This window comes from Rhipicephalus sanguineus, chromosome 6, assembly GCF_013339695.2.
Source record: "Rhipicephalus sanguineus isolate Rsan-2018 chromosome 6, BIME_Rsan_1.4, whole genome shotgun sequence".
Lineage (NCBI taxonomy): Eukaryota > Metazoa > Arthropoda > Arachnida > Ixodida > Ixodidae > Rhipicephalus > Rhipicephalus sanguineus.
The window spans coordinates 164,807,290-164,820,369 of NC_051181.1; the positions used below are offsets into that span (position 1 = coordinate 164,807,290).

The 13,080-nt window shown below is 48.3% G+C and overlaps 1 protein-coding gene across 1 annotated transcript in view; it reads left to right on the top strand.

Moving 5' to 3' along the window:
* LOC119396986 (structural maintenance of chromosomes flexible hinge domain-containing protein 1) overlaps positions 1–13,080 on the top strand; it is a 218,328-nt gene that overhangs the window by 37,757 nt on the left and 167,491 nt on the right. The gene's annotated exons all lie outside the window — the stretch shown is intronic.

Below are 13,080 nucleotides of genomic sequence, written 5' to 3' on the forward strand. Positions count from 1 at the left end.
AATTATCGCGAGTATGATCAAAACACTTGAAAAATGTTTCTGCCACCATCTGACCTTTATTTCTTAAGGGGAGATACGGGTGGAAGACACTTTTTTTTTTTTTTAATATTCAACCTAGAGCAATGAAACTTGGGGTATTTGTAGAGATTTTTATGCTGATTTCAAATATATAATTAGTTTTCCTGTAAGTTGCATACTTTTTGTTCTGCACCATGACAAATGTGTAAAACATAGGCCTTTTAGCCCCCCTATTTCGATCCTGAAACTTCTATACATTTTGCCAATTAATGGCTCATATTGTTCCATTTGAACTGTAGAGTGCCGAAAACTATCTAGAAAGTTCATAGAAAATATTTGCTAGATGTGAAAAATTCAAACATGGGAAATCCATTATTACGCCGACCCCAGTGAATGTTTACTTGCGAATTTTCTAATATGCATAAATAATATTGAGATTTGGGGGAGATAACTGCACTCCTCACACCTTAGAGAAAATTTGGGCAAAATTTCATGCAGATCCGAGCACCAGAAGTACGAAAAACAAGGTGGGCACGCTGAAAAAGTTGCCGAAAAGTGTGTTTTGAGAAAAACGATGTTTAAAGTTGAAATGGGATGTTTATTTATGAAAGAGGTAACGAAATCCGATCAAAATTGCACATAAAAGAGGTAAATTGTTCTTCTAGTAGCCACTGCCACTAAATTGAGCCAGCGCCATAAGTTTCTCCTTCACAGCTCTTTCGAGCAGAGTAGCTATTGTGCGAGCTCCTGCTGCCGTAAGTTCTGCTTGCAATTGTTCTGTCACTCGCCGCCCCTACGCTGGCCTCCTCGCTCGGAGCAACTCGCCGCAACGTATACGTCATCGAAAGAATACTTTCGGGGCACTCGCTGTTCTCGCATTGCAGTTCCAGAAACGAGGCCTTTGCGTTTGTAAGCCGATTCCTGGACGCGTATTCCCGACCGGTGACACTTTGGACACACTGCACCGATCACGAGGATGTTCAATGCTGTTATGTCAGCGATCAAGGAAGACTCTTTCTACCGTGATCTTTCTTCGTTGTCGAAGAGTTCGATGTTCTCTTCGAGAGGTCCTGACATACTCGAATGCCGCAGCAAACTCGTCGGAAGCATCGCCGTCGCTGTCGCTAGGCCTCGCAGCAGCAGACGCACTTGCCCTTCGGCGAGTGTGTGGCTTCAATTTGCGCCGGCGTCCTCAAAATTTGTTCACTGAGCAATCCTTCACTGGCCGGTGACTGCGCTTGCTACGTTTCTCTTCCTCCGTGATGAAAATAAATATGCGAGAGAAATGTTCAGCTGCGCAGCTCGATGAAACACGGACCCTGCAAGCAGGCTTCACAACATGCAAGGCGTGCAGCAGCCAATGGCGGTCCCCGATCTGTACTACGTGACTTAAGAGCCAGTCGCAGCGCTCGAAAAGCGCGGCAAAAGCATGCTTTCTTTATTATTTCTTGTGCTTCTGTAGCGCGGGAAGCCGCGGTTATTTGAAGATCTCCTCATGCGATCCCCAATGGCGAGTGGCCGCGCGTTATCGGCCGCGAGGTGCTATGAGTAGGGCTGTGCGAATATTCGAAATTTCGAATATTTTTCGAATAGTGTTTGCTATTCGATTCGATTCGCACTGGAATTTTACTATTCGAACTTAAAACAAATACAGTCAACGTCCGATTGAAAGTGACCCCTTCAGATTTTTAATATGCTTCACCTCATTACACTCTCGTATTGCGGCAAAGCTGCCTTTCAAGCTTCGTTACGGTCGAACTTTGCCAAAACAAAGTCAACGTCCGATAGGAAGTGTTCCCTAGATTTTCAATCTGCTTGACCTCATCACACCCCGGTATTGCGGCAAGGCTGCCTTTCAAGCTCTGCTACGATTGAGCTTTGCCAAGACACACTCAACGTCTGATTAAAAGTGGTCCCTAGATTTTCAATATGCTTCACCTCATCACACCGTGGTGTTGCGGCAAAGCTGCTTTCAAGCTCTGCTACGGTCGCAAATGTACTGCAGAAAATGCTGGTGCCAATATGGAGATGAAAGATGTGGCAGAGGGGGGGGGGGGGCTCAATTAATGCTGTTTTGGACCTGAAATTTGGGCAGGAAGTCCGCAAAATCGGAAGCCAAAGCTTTTTAGCATCGAAAATTTCAGATGTTCTTATATATCGACGTCTATGAGGCAGATTTGGAACTTCGGACTTGAAGGGAGCACACCCTTGTCCGCCACATCAGTTGGGCTTCCACAGAAGTTGAAAGAGGGGGAGAGGCTGAGGAAATGGCATCTTTGCCTATCACGTGTAAAGTGTTGTTGGCAACACTTTGGTTGCACCAAATCATGTACATAAATACAGTTCGGCCTCTACATTGCCTCATTCTTGATAAGACAGCTATGAAACACCACCCCGCCAGTGCTTCATCAAAGTAGCGAAAAGAAACACTTTCATGTTGCTGTCTCATAACAATATAATAATAATAATAATAATAATAATAATAATAATAATAATAATAATAATAATAATAATGTTTATTTCCACCAATACAAAGTTGATGGAGGGGGTGAGAATAAAAGCGACTGTCCGCTTGACTACGTTCTCACCCCCCTTTACATCAACGACCATATGCTTAGGAATCCTCTCTAACTTTTTTTTCTGCAATTTCGCTTCGAAGTATTCTCAAATATATTCAAGAAATATTCGAGAAATATTCGAAAAATATTTGATTCGATTCGCACTTACACTTCAATATTCGAATTCGCTTCGCACCCAATATTTTGCTATTTGCACAGCTCTAGCTATAAGACATCACACTTTTGGTCAAGATTAACAGCCACCTTGTGCTCTTTAGACGTAATTTTAACGCATTTCCAGTTGAGTCTCAACTTTGATTTTTATTTTCGGAACAGTAGAGATACTAATCTTAACAAAACAGGTTTAAACAAAAAATCGATAAATTTTGAAAACACTTGCGTTTTTTGATCCGCATCTCCCCTTAAAGGGCCAGTAAACAACCCCGATGTCCAAAAATTGTAATGAAGAGAAATATGCGCACTTTTGCTATGTGAACATGCTGCCGCAAGAATTTTGCAAGTACGTGCTATAATAAGGAAGTTGCAGGGGTTAGAACATCCGTTTCAGCTGGTTTCAAATTTTCGCGCGGCCTCACCACCCTTCTCCGCCACATGGAGGGAAAGGCATAGCCCGTCGTCGTGACTCCGCCCACTTTGGCAACGTGACATGACGTCAACAATTGACGTCATGGGCGAGCTTGATCATTCGCAATGCACTTCCGCTTGCTGCGGCTCCTGGTTGTTTATTGTTTATATTGTTGCACGTGCTCCGTAACTTGATGGGCAGTTTTCGGCTCTTCACTATTTTAAACCTTTGTGACAGTTCACAATGCAGCAGGAATGCATGCTTGCTTTCCGAGACGTCGAAGGGGCACGAGAGAAAAGCCTGGAGAGCCCCGCTTGCCGCGCGAGTAAGTGTGACCCTTCTGAGCTACCGAAGATTCCCCTCTCCCCACTCTATTTGCAGCCAGCAACTGAACAACGCTTCGCCTCATGTTGAAGGCGAAGTGCGTGCAGGTGCTATGCAGTGCGAAGAATATACGCGCGACAACTGCGTGGCCGAAACCGCATCACCGCAGGGCCAAAAAACAAGGCGCAGTTTCGTAGCGGTGGGTGGGAACAAGAACTGACGTTAACTTGACAACTGTTTGTTGAGACCTGGTTTACACCATTCGACGAGCTCAGTGCTACGTCAACGCGCCGATCGCCGAGTTTGCGTCACTACGCGTACGAGGATGATTGGTCAGGCGTAGGAAAGAAGTGTGGGAATTGTTTTTCGAAATGAAAGGTCTGCGCGGCGCGCAGCGCTGTAATATTCGGAAAACGTGATCGCCGCGGTCTACTGTACGAAATACCGAGCTTGTTTGGGGGGTGTAAAAAAAAAAAAAGTCGCAGCCTGTTTACGAGCCCTTTAAAGGCCAACTCCGGCGATTTTTTGGCCATGTCAAAGTAATGGTGCCTTTATGTTCCTGAGACGCTCCTGTTACGGGCCCGATAGCAGAAATACTCGGCAAATTGGAGAATAATTTTAAATAAGCAAAAAAGCGCAACACCGAAACCGAAACCCAACCGAGTGTACTGTCTACGTATGACGTAGATGTTGTTACGAATGAACCGGAAGTCATGCAAGGCATGCCGGTGACGCCGGCGCGGAGTATGAAAACTGTGACAGCCGGGACGACCAGCGAAGTGCCGGCCAAACCAACGCTGTCTGTCGCCTTGTGCACAGCAGACACTCGCTGTAGCGGCCGAAGCGCCGCAGTTAGCGGTGCCCTCGGCTGCGTCACTTCCGCTGCCTTACCAATACTGACGTCACAGACGCAATGTTGCCAATAATTGTGGGAAGCCAGGAGGGCGTTTACAGACAATCTTTAAAATTCATTTGCAAACAATCTGCGCATGTCTCAAGCCTGTAATTTGGCATAAATGACGGAAACGTGCAAAGGAACGTACCCAGCGAATTTCATTGAGATCCATCGACCTCGAAAAATCACCGGAGTTGGCCTTTAAGGGGGGACGTGCCAATGGTAAATTTGGTCAAAATGTTCAATTTTTCAATCTATTTTTTTTCTGCAATCCTGAGACCATATTTTATGTTATGGTAAAATATTAGACCAAAATAAGCAGGAGAAGTTAAAAAAAAAGCATTTTACTAGTGTGCCGTCATCGAAAACTATGAGAGAATTGTTCTTTATAAAATGCAAATCTGCAGTTTTCCCTTGACACAGTGCCACCATAGTGGCATCATCATATAGAGGACAGATAGCGTTCATGATAGCCGCAAAGCTGCATTTTTCAAATGAAAAATAAAACCAGCTTCCTTCTGAGTTCTATTTCCTTAGCTTTTAGCTCCATTTTCTTTGAGCTCCATTTTCTCAGCTTTCATTTTTTGAACAGTTGCCGTCAGTCATCCCTGTGCCATTTCACAACAAATACAGATACAGTCGAACCCACTTATAACGATCCCACGTATAACGATCTATTGGTTATAACGACCATATTTGGGTGCACTTACGATTTTCCAATGCTAACCATTGAAGCTGCGTGCACATATAGCGAACATTTTTCAAAGCCTCCTACTTTTACAACGAACACTTCAGACACGGTCGCGGTAAAAATATATGGCGCATACGAAGTGAAAAAAAGTTAAAACAAGCCTTCTAATGCGTGAGAGGGGCGCGCGCTCGCGCCCCTCTCACGCTCCAGCTTACTCGCGACTAAGATATCCCTGATCGGTGAGCACAGCACGCAAATTTTGGATGCTGCGAGCGAGGTCGCTCACTTTTGGCCCTTTTCTTCAGTGGAAGAATGGCAGTGAAGAAAAAAAAAAAGGAGGCAGCATGAAGCCTTGCGGTCAGCTTTCACACGGTAACCTTTCCTGACGCCGTTCTCTGCAGCTACGACCGCCTACGATGAACCAAACAATGCCTTGGAACGCAAGAAGGCATAAATGCAAGAAGTGATAACCGCGATAACTTTCATCGCATAAAGGTTCACTGCGTCCCTAAACTCGTCGACGCCACAATGTGCTGCAAAAGGTCGTCCGTCTTTTCGGTAACGGCAGAGACCGGTCGATCGGTCATAAGGATTTCCACGCGATTGCGGCGATGCCTTCGCGGATAAGCACCAGAAAAGAGCGAAGGCGAGGTGGTGGCCGTCGGTGAATGTGCAGTTATGACTTATAGCCGACAGCCTTATATCACAGTCATTTGTAGATATCTGCTCGGCTGCGCGTGTGGCGTACGCCGTACATTGCGTGGATTGACGGCGGTACGAGCGCGCCGTGCTGCCGTTTGCAAGTTCGCCGCCGCCGCATCGTGCGAGACTGCTTTAAAGTGCGCCTCGCTTTGTAGAAACGAAAGTAGCTCGCTGTTGTTGAGCGGCGCAGGCACCGAGAAACATCTAGGTGAGAACTCAAGTGCGTCGCGCATCGTTGTGCAGGTCCGCGAGAGCATCGCGGAGAGTCGGAGATGTAGAGTGCGCGTTGCTTGCAAAATGCTTGTTTTCGCCGCATTGAATGAACGGGCTGCTCGCCGCATCCGTGCACGGTCCAAAGTGAAGCAGGCACGAAGAACATACAAATGCGCGCATACGGCATACAGCAAGCGGCCCGGCAGTGACTCGGCGAGCCGAGTAGGGGACGCGCTGCACGCAACTAGCTAGGGATGATTGGCTCCACGTGGCAGTACCGTGCTTCGGTGGAACGGTGTCAGTTCACAGCAGTGGCGGGTAATTCACTCGTGAGCACGTAGCGGGCTTCGGTTCACGACGCGAAAAGGCTTAGCTTGTCACCGGAGGGGTTGGGTGCACTTTAATAAAAGTGCACAGGAAAAAAAAAAAACGGCTTGGCCGCTAAATGCACGTTTTTAAAGGCGAGTCCATATGCAACGAACTACTGATACAGCGACCACTTTCGCGACACTTTCGAGTTCGTTATAAGTGGGTTCGACTGTATAACCATTCCGTTTTCTGCGCTTAGATCCCGAGGCATTGGTGAGTGCCGTAAAGCTGTCCATATTTGTTTGCACGTCATACAGATTTTTATAATTGGCTTTTTGTAAAAATTGTTAGTAAGACAATATGTACAAGAAATTTCAGAAATTGTGTGTGCCTATTTGAATATTAAGAAATAAACCAATAGGTTTACGGCACAGAATGGGCCCTTGTGAATATCTGTATGCAAAAACCTTGACAAACTTATGTGTAATTCATTAATTAATTTTGGGATGACAGTGAGAGTCTGTCAAATGTTGTAACTCAAGAACTACAACAGATAGCTCAAAACCGATTTCAGTTATGATATCAGCACTTCACATCTGCATGCCAAATTTTGTCACTTTATCTCCATAAATAACAAAGGTAGTTTTCATTGCGACATCCCCCCCTTAAAGAAGTCTGTGATCGCTGTTTGCTTCGCGGAGGCAATGTGCGAGGAAATCACAGTTTTGCGAATTTCCTGAAGGTGGTTCGGTCTGTGCACACTGTCTGAGGAAACCATGCAGATGTCTTCCAAAATGGCCAATGCATGTGCAGCCTCCATCATTGTGTGGCGTGGACGTTCTTCTGAATCGCTTGGGTCCTCGTCAGTTGATTCCACTTCGTCATCCAAGACCTCGGCTACGATGTCACTGTCTGTCACTTTGCCGGCAACTTCAACATTATTGTCTCTTGCGAAGTAATCACACAGGGGCACATCAGCTGCCAGGACGTTAACAAAACGCCCATCTTGCTCTTCGCCGCTTTCAACATCGGCAACCACATCTGGGTCAACAGCTTCGTGCACGAAGTCGCTATGCCTGAAGCAGATGGCGACTACTTGATGCGGCGTGTTGTTCCACACGTTCGTGAGCATGTGGATTGTGCTGTGTAGGCTTGCCTGCCTCCATGCAGAGCAACATCCACTCAAGTACCTGCCGTCGACAGCGGCTTTTCACAAATTGTATAATTCCCTGGTCCATCGGCTGCAAGGAAGCCATTCTGTTCGGAGGCAGGAATAGAAGTTCTGTGTTTCCGAGCTTGGACACATTCGTGTGCGCACTGCAGTTGTCCAGCATGAACAGCACCTTCTGAGCCTTGGCCACAAAGCGGCGGTCTAGCTGATGCAGCCAGGCTTAAAATATTTCGGCCGTCATCGAAGCCTTTCTGTTAAAGCGGTAGTCGACAGGCAGCTTAATGTTCTTAAAGGAGCACCGACATCAAATTTACGCATGTCAAGATTTTTGCATCCATGAGTAGTTATCTACCCCCTAGTAGCGATTCGCGACCGAAAATGCCACTGAGGGATGAATAACTATCTGTTTTATTGATTTATATCACCGGTATCTAGCACGATTCAAAACGGCCGGCAAGCCCGCCATTTCTTAGCGCTGGCAGCGCTCCCTCGCGGTCAATTCCAGACCGCGCCCAGTTTACCACTTGTCCACAGAAAGGAGTGACGTGAGGATCAGCTGCTCAGCTAACATTTCGTCTGCTAGGCGCACGCGTTCAGTCATGCCTTGTCACCAGCATCGCCGCCGTCGCCATCAAAAGTATCGACTAGTGCTGAAGGTGGCATTCTGGAACTTAAAATCACCGCGATACAGTCGATGTCCGATTTCCCGGACCCTCAAGGGACCGCGAAAACGTCCGGAAAATCGGGCAGTCCGGAAAAACGAATGCACGTGAAAACGCACATTTTTGGTAGGTATTTTTCGCTGACGGAGAGGGTCACAGCCGGAGTACAAGATTCCCATAGCAATTCAGCCAATGCATTGTTTAGGTGGCTCTGAAAAGAGCCGTTTATAAAAAAAAAAAAAAAAAAAAACGACGTGGCCGGCACTACCTCATAGGTCAGCACTTGGGCGCAAAGAAGTCGCTTATTTTCTTTTGCACGGTCCACTTGCCCGCGATTATGTCTGCCTCAATTTCAGTCAACGTCATGTTGCCGCTGTACACCAATGACAGTGTCATCAGTGCTCGCATCAACTCCGTGTTCGTTGGCTGTGTAGGAGCTGGCTCTTCGTTCTCGGTGTCGGCATCGGAATCCTCCGTAACTTGATGCATGATTTCGTCATCGGTCAACTCCGCACATAGCTCGAGGTCTTTGTCAGCGTCGGCGAAGCCCTCAAGGGTTATCCCGGCTGGAATCAACACGCCGCCAGCGCGCAGATCGTCGAAGGCAACGTCCGCGGATGGCAGTTCGTCATCGTGAGCCTACGAGGTGGCTTTGTGCGCTTCGAAGGCGCGGACAAAGACGAAGGAGCAGTCGGTGCCATTGCTGTAAACGGCGAATCCGCTAGACGAAAAGCGCAGCACGAAACAGCTAGGAACTCGGTGGATGCTGAAGGTCGGGAAACGTGATCACTGAAGGTAGCGCGCAGCAGCAAACGATCAACCACAGACACGACCGCAGAGCTGGCACAGCTAAAGCACAGCTGACAAAACAACACGTGAACGAACACAGTGAGGTTTGGCTTGGCTAAGCTACGGCTGGCAACGGATTGACACGAGCGGTTTCGAGGTTATGGCAACCGCGGCGCGGTGCGGCGTTGCTGCTGATGCGCGGGTTCAAGGATATGAAAATGAAAACAACCAAAATGGCGGCGTCGGTGGTGACTTTGGGTCGGCGGTTAACAGTAAAAAGTCCGGGAAATCGGATGGCGAAGGCTATAAGCAACCGGAATTTCGGACTTTTTAATACATTGACTCTACGGGGAACTTGACGGTGCCACAGATGAGTCTGGGAAATCAGGCATGTCCGGAATTTCGGGCGTCCGAGAAATCGGACGTCGACTGTACGCGACGTCGCGAATCATTTTCGCTTCGACCCTTTGCAAAACAGCGATTCAAAAATGGAAGCTGTTCCAAGCAGCAACGAGGAGGTGCCCGGGGACGCACGCTTGGGCCATACTCGCTGGTGTGTCTCAATTAGCTATACAGTATAGACCGCTTATAACGTAAGTCGCCGGAGTCGCGAATATCCGCACTATAAGCGGTACCGCACTATAACCAAAACAACTTTCTTCAAAGGCTGCACTTGCGCAAAACGTGTTGAGCATGTAGCCTCGCGTGTCCGATAATCGACATATGCGATTTGGGGCGCTTACAACCACTTAAATGTCCGAATGTTCAAAAATTAACCGCCAAAGACCTGCATTGCCAACGAAATGAACACGGGGGAAAAAAGCAAACAAAACAAAGTGCCATCGCGGAAATTCGCCGACTACGTTTCAGGCCACCTCGAGGTATGCGCATTACACAAAACCATGTCGAATCGCGACCGAAATTTCACGTGCTGAGCGGTACCGATCGTTCGATTTCACGGGCGCGCACGCGATGTCCAAGACATTGCAATCGAATCCGGAACCACAATTCGAGAGTTGCATGTGCCAACCATGCCCTCGTTTTCATTAACTATATGATTCTCTTCCCTTCAAGTGCAGCCATCGCAAAAAGTTTCGTTGATTCCGCACCAAACCGCAACTTTTATCGCCCGCGACCGCTACCGAAAAGCAACCAACGCTGATTAGGCCTAGCGTGCCGTTCAGCATGTTGTCGTGGGAAGTTTGTCCAAGACAACATGAAGATCGGACGTCGAAAAGATCGCACTCAAGCACTAACTTAAGAACAGCGCGCGTGATACGAAGTTTGTGTTCGCGGCCAGGAGATCAACGGCGACAAAAGCCCGCCAAGCTCGTTTAATTCCGCGCACTGGCAGAAAAGGCGAAAGCTCGCGTAATGAAGCCGCAAAACTTTTCAATTTGCGGACGAGGTCGCAAACGCGATATCTGTAGCAAGTGTGATAACGACGACGCTTTTCCCGACAGGAAACTTACTTTAAAGCGCACTTGATGAGGACGCGATCGTACGTTCCACGCGTAACGCGCTGCCGGCAAGCGGCCGCGGAGCCTTGCCGCCTTGCCGCCGCCGGTGCAAAGGCTACTCCGTCGCCTAGGCAACCACCATCCTTCCCCACTCGGCGAGCCCGCACAGCGCTGCCGCGGTCTTTTTCCTCCCTCCGCCCCTCGTTCGTTCCTGTGCGTGCCCTCGCCCTTCGTAACGACCTCGTCGCTCCCTCCCCAGCGGCGTAACTCCTTTGAGAACCGCACTCGCTACCGCGTTTGTCAGAAATATTTTCCCGCAACCGCATTATAAACGGTATTTCATCTTGGGGGACTGCACAATAAGCGGTATGCGTATACATGCGGTTCTATGGGAGGGTGAACGGGAGTCGAAAAAGACCGCATTATAACCGGTCCTGCACTCTATGCGGTTACGTTATAAGTGGTCTGCACTGTATCAGAGAATTTTAGCGTGCACAGCATTCCGGTATACGCAAAGGGGTCTATGGAATATTGGCATAGCGAATGCACACCAGCGGAGAAATAGAATACGATAGGTTTCTACAATAACAATTCTGTGCTTGCCAGGTTCTTCTTTGCACCGCCAGATGGCCCCACCTATCCGGCCTCTCACGGTTACGGCTGCAGTAACCCGGTACACTAGCGCAAGGAAGTCCACGGACGAACTAACATTCACTAATAACGCTATCAAATATCATCGCTAACAAGTGTTACTTGTTAGCGATCATATTTATGTATAGGCTGCTCCACTTCGATAGCTTGTGGTCGTGTTGGCATGTACCATACGTGTAATGAAACGCCACGCACTTTCCGCTTTTTCCGCGCCTCGACGAGCAGGTACGTACTACGCAGCGGTTGCCCAACATGCTGGCACGCAGTCACTCCGATTGATCACACTCGCGCTGAGGAACACACGACAAATCAGTCGATACGACACGATGAATCGCAGGCACGGATTGGGACAGCGAGGAGCCACTGGCTGGGAGTGAGAGCCGGTGAGAGCGTCGCCTGTCGTCGGCGGCACAATAAATACACTCAGTTCGTCGACGTCATTGTTACTAGCGTATCGTCACTCAGGATGGTATGATCGGAATGTATCACACTTGTTACGTAGCACTAGTGTCGATGTCGCAGCGTGATCAATCTTCCGTTGAGCTTTCGTACGCTGTTTGCCCTCGAAATAAAATTACTTCCATGCGACGGACGCCATTCAAATTTGGCCAAGGAGACCTATGCATACCGAGCAATCGAATGAAGGGCACATCTTGACTTTGAAATTTGATGTCAGTGCTCCTTTAAAACATGTTGGCTTCGCAGCCTTTCCTATCACCAGCAGCGGCAGCCGCTCTGTGCCGGTCATGTTCGCAGCCAGAAGAACCGTCACCCACTCTTCACTCCTTTTCCCGCCGACGCACGGGTCCCCCTTAAACGCAATTGTCTTGTCAGGCAGAACCCTAAAGAACAACGCTGTCTTGTTAGCGTTGAAAATGTTGCACGGCTCGTACGTAGAAGCAACACATTATTTGGAGTGAGATGCAGCGCCCCCTTTCGTCGTCTATCTGCCCCCCTTTGACAACGGCCGGAACCAGTTGGCTTCCAACGGCGGCCTGGGCTTGACTGATGACTTGTTTTTGGGCTCTTTCTTCCTGGCTGTGGAGGGAGGATTTTCATGGCTCTTTGTTTCCATTTAGACCGTTTAGTGCTGGGCAAGCCCAGAGCTTGTGATCTAGGGTGGGAAAAGAAAACCTGAACAAGAGCCCAGAATAACCAATGCTCTGGGTATGTCTGAAAGCAGACATATAGTTGAAGTCACACTGTAGTGTCCCTGATTTCTCATTTGTCTTGCTGTTGCAAGCGGTGCACATTTAAGGTTGATTATACAGTCGAAACCCGCAATAACGAAACCGGCAGGGGAAACCACAAAATTTCGCTCTTGTGGGAATTTCGTTGGTGCGAGAATGCGGCAGAAGAGACATGGAATTTACAAAAACACATTTTATTTCCAAAAGTCAGTACGTTTGCTTTGGCGGGCCTTACCATGCAGCAATTTCATGCCTTTCGATCGGGAATCTCGTTTGCGACGGCACAAGGTTTACCCCATGCACTGGTCAGTGACGGCGGCACTGCGCTGTCAACAGTACCGTCATCAAGTGCGCCTACAGGCGAACCTTCTTCCGGTTCCGCTGGATCAGCGCAGAATCGTGGACAGCGAGCTGCACGCAACGCCGAATTATTCGGCGATGTCCATTTTTTTCCTGCCCTTTTCCACCTTGCTGATGATTGCAGCCTTATCTTCCAGCGTGATGAACTTCTGCTTTTTCGTCGGAAGCGGCATCTTGGCAGGCAGCGAAATTGGACGAAGCAATCGCAACACACAGTTCACGTTGCACCAAGCAACCAACGAAACGCTCCACAAATGGCTCCACACGCGCGACCATATGCGCAAAAAGCCGACAAAGCCAAGCACAGAGCCAAGCCAACGAATGAAACTCCATGAGGAATGTGGATTTGGCTACGTAGTCCGCGATAATGAGCAGGTGTTTTGGCAAGCCATCATCATTATCATTGTCGCCAGCTTTTTTTTTTTTTTGTAAACAGTGATGGCGGCTGCTTCTCAAGTGCGTTGTAGCGATAGTTTTGCACAATTTAAGTGTAGCATGAAT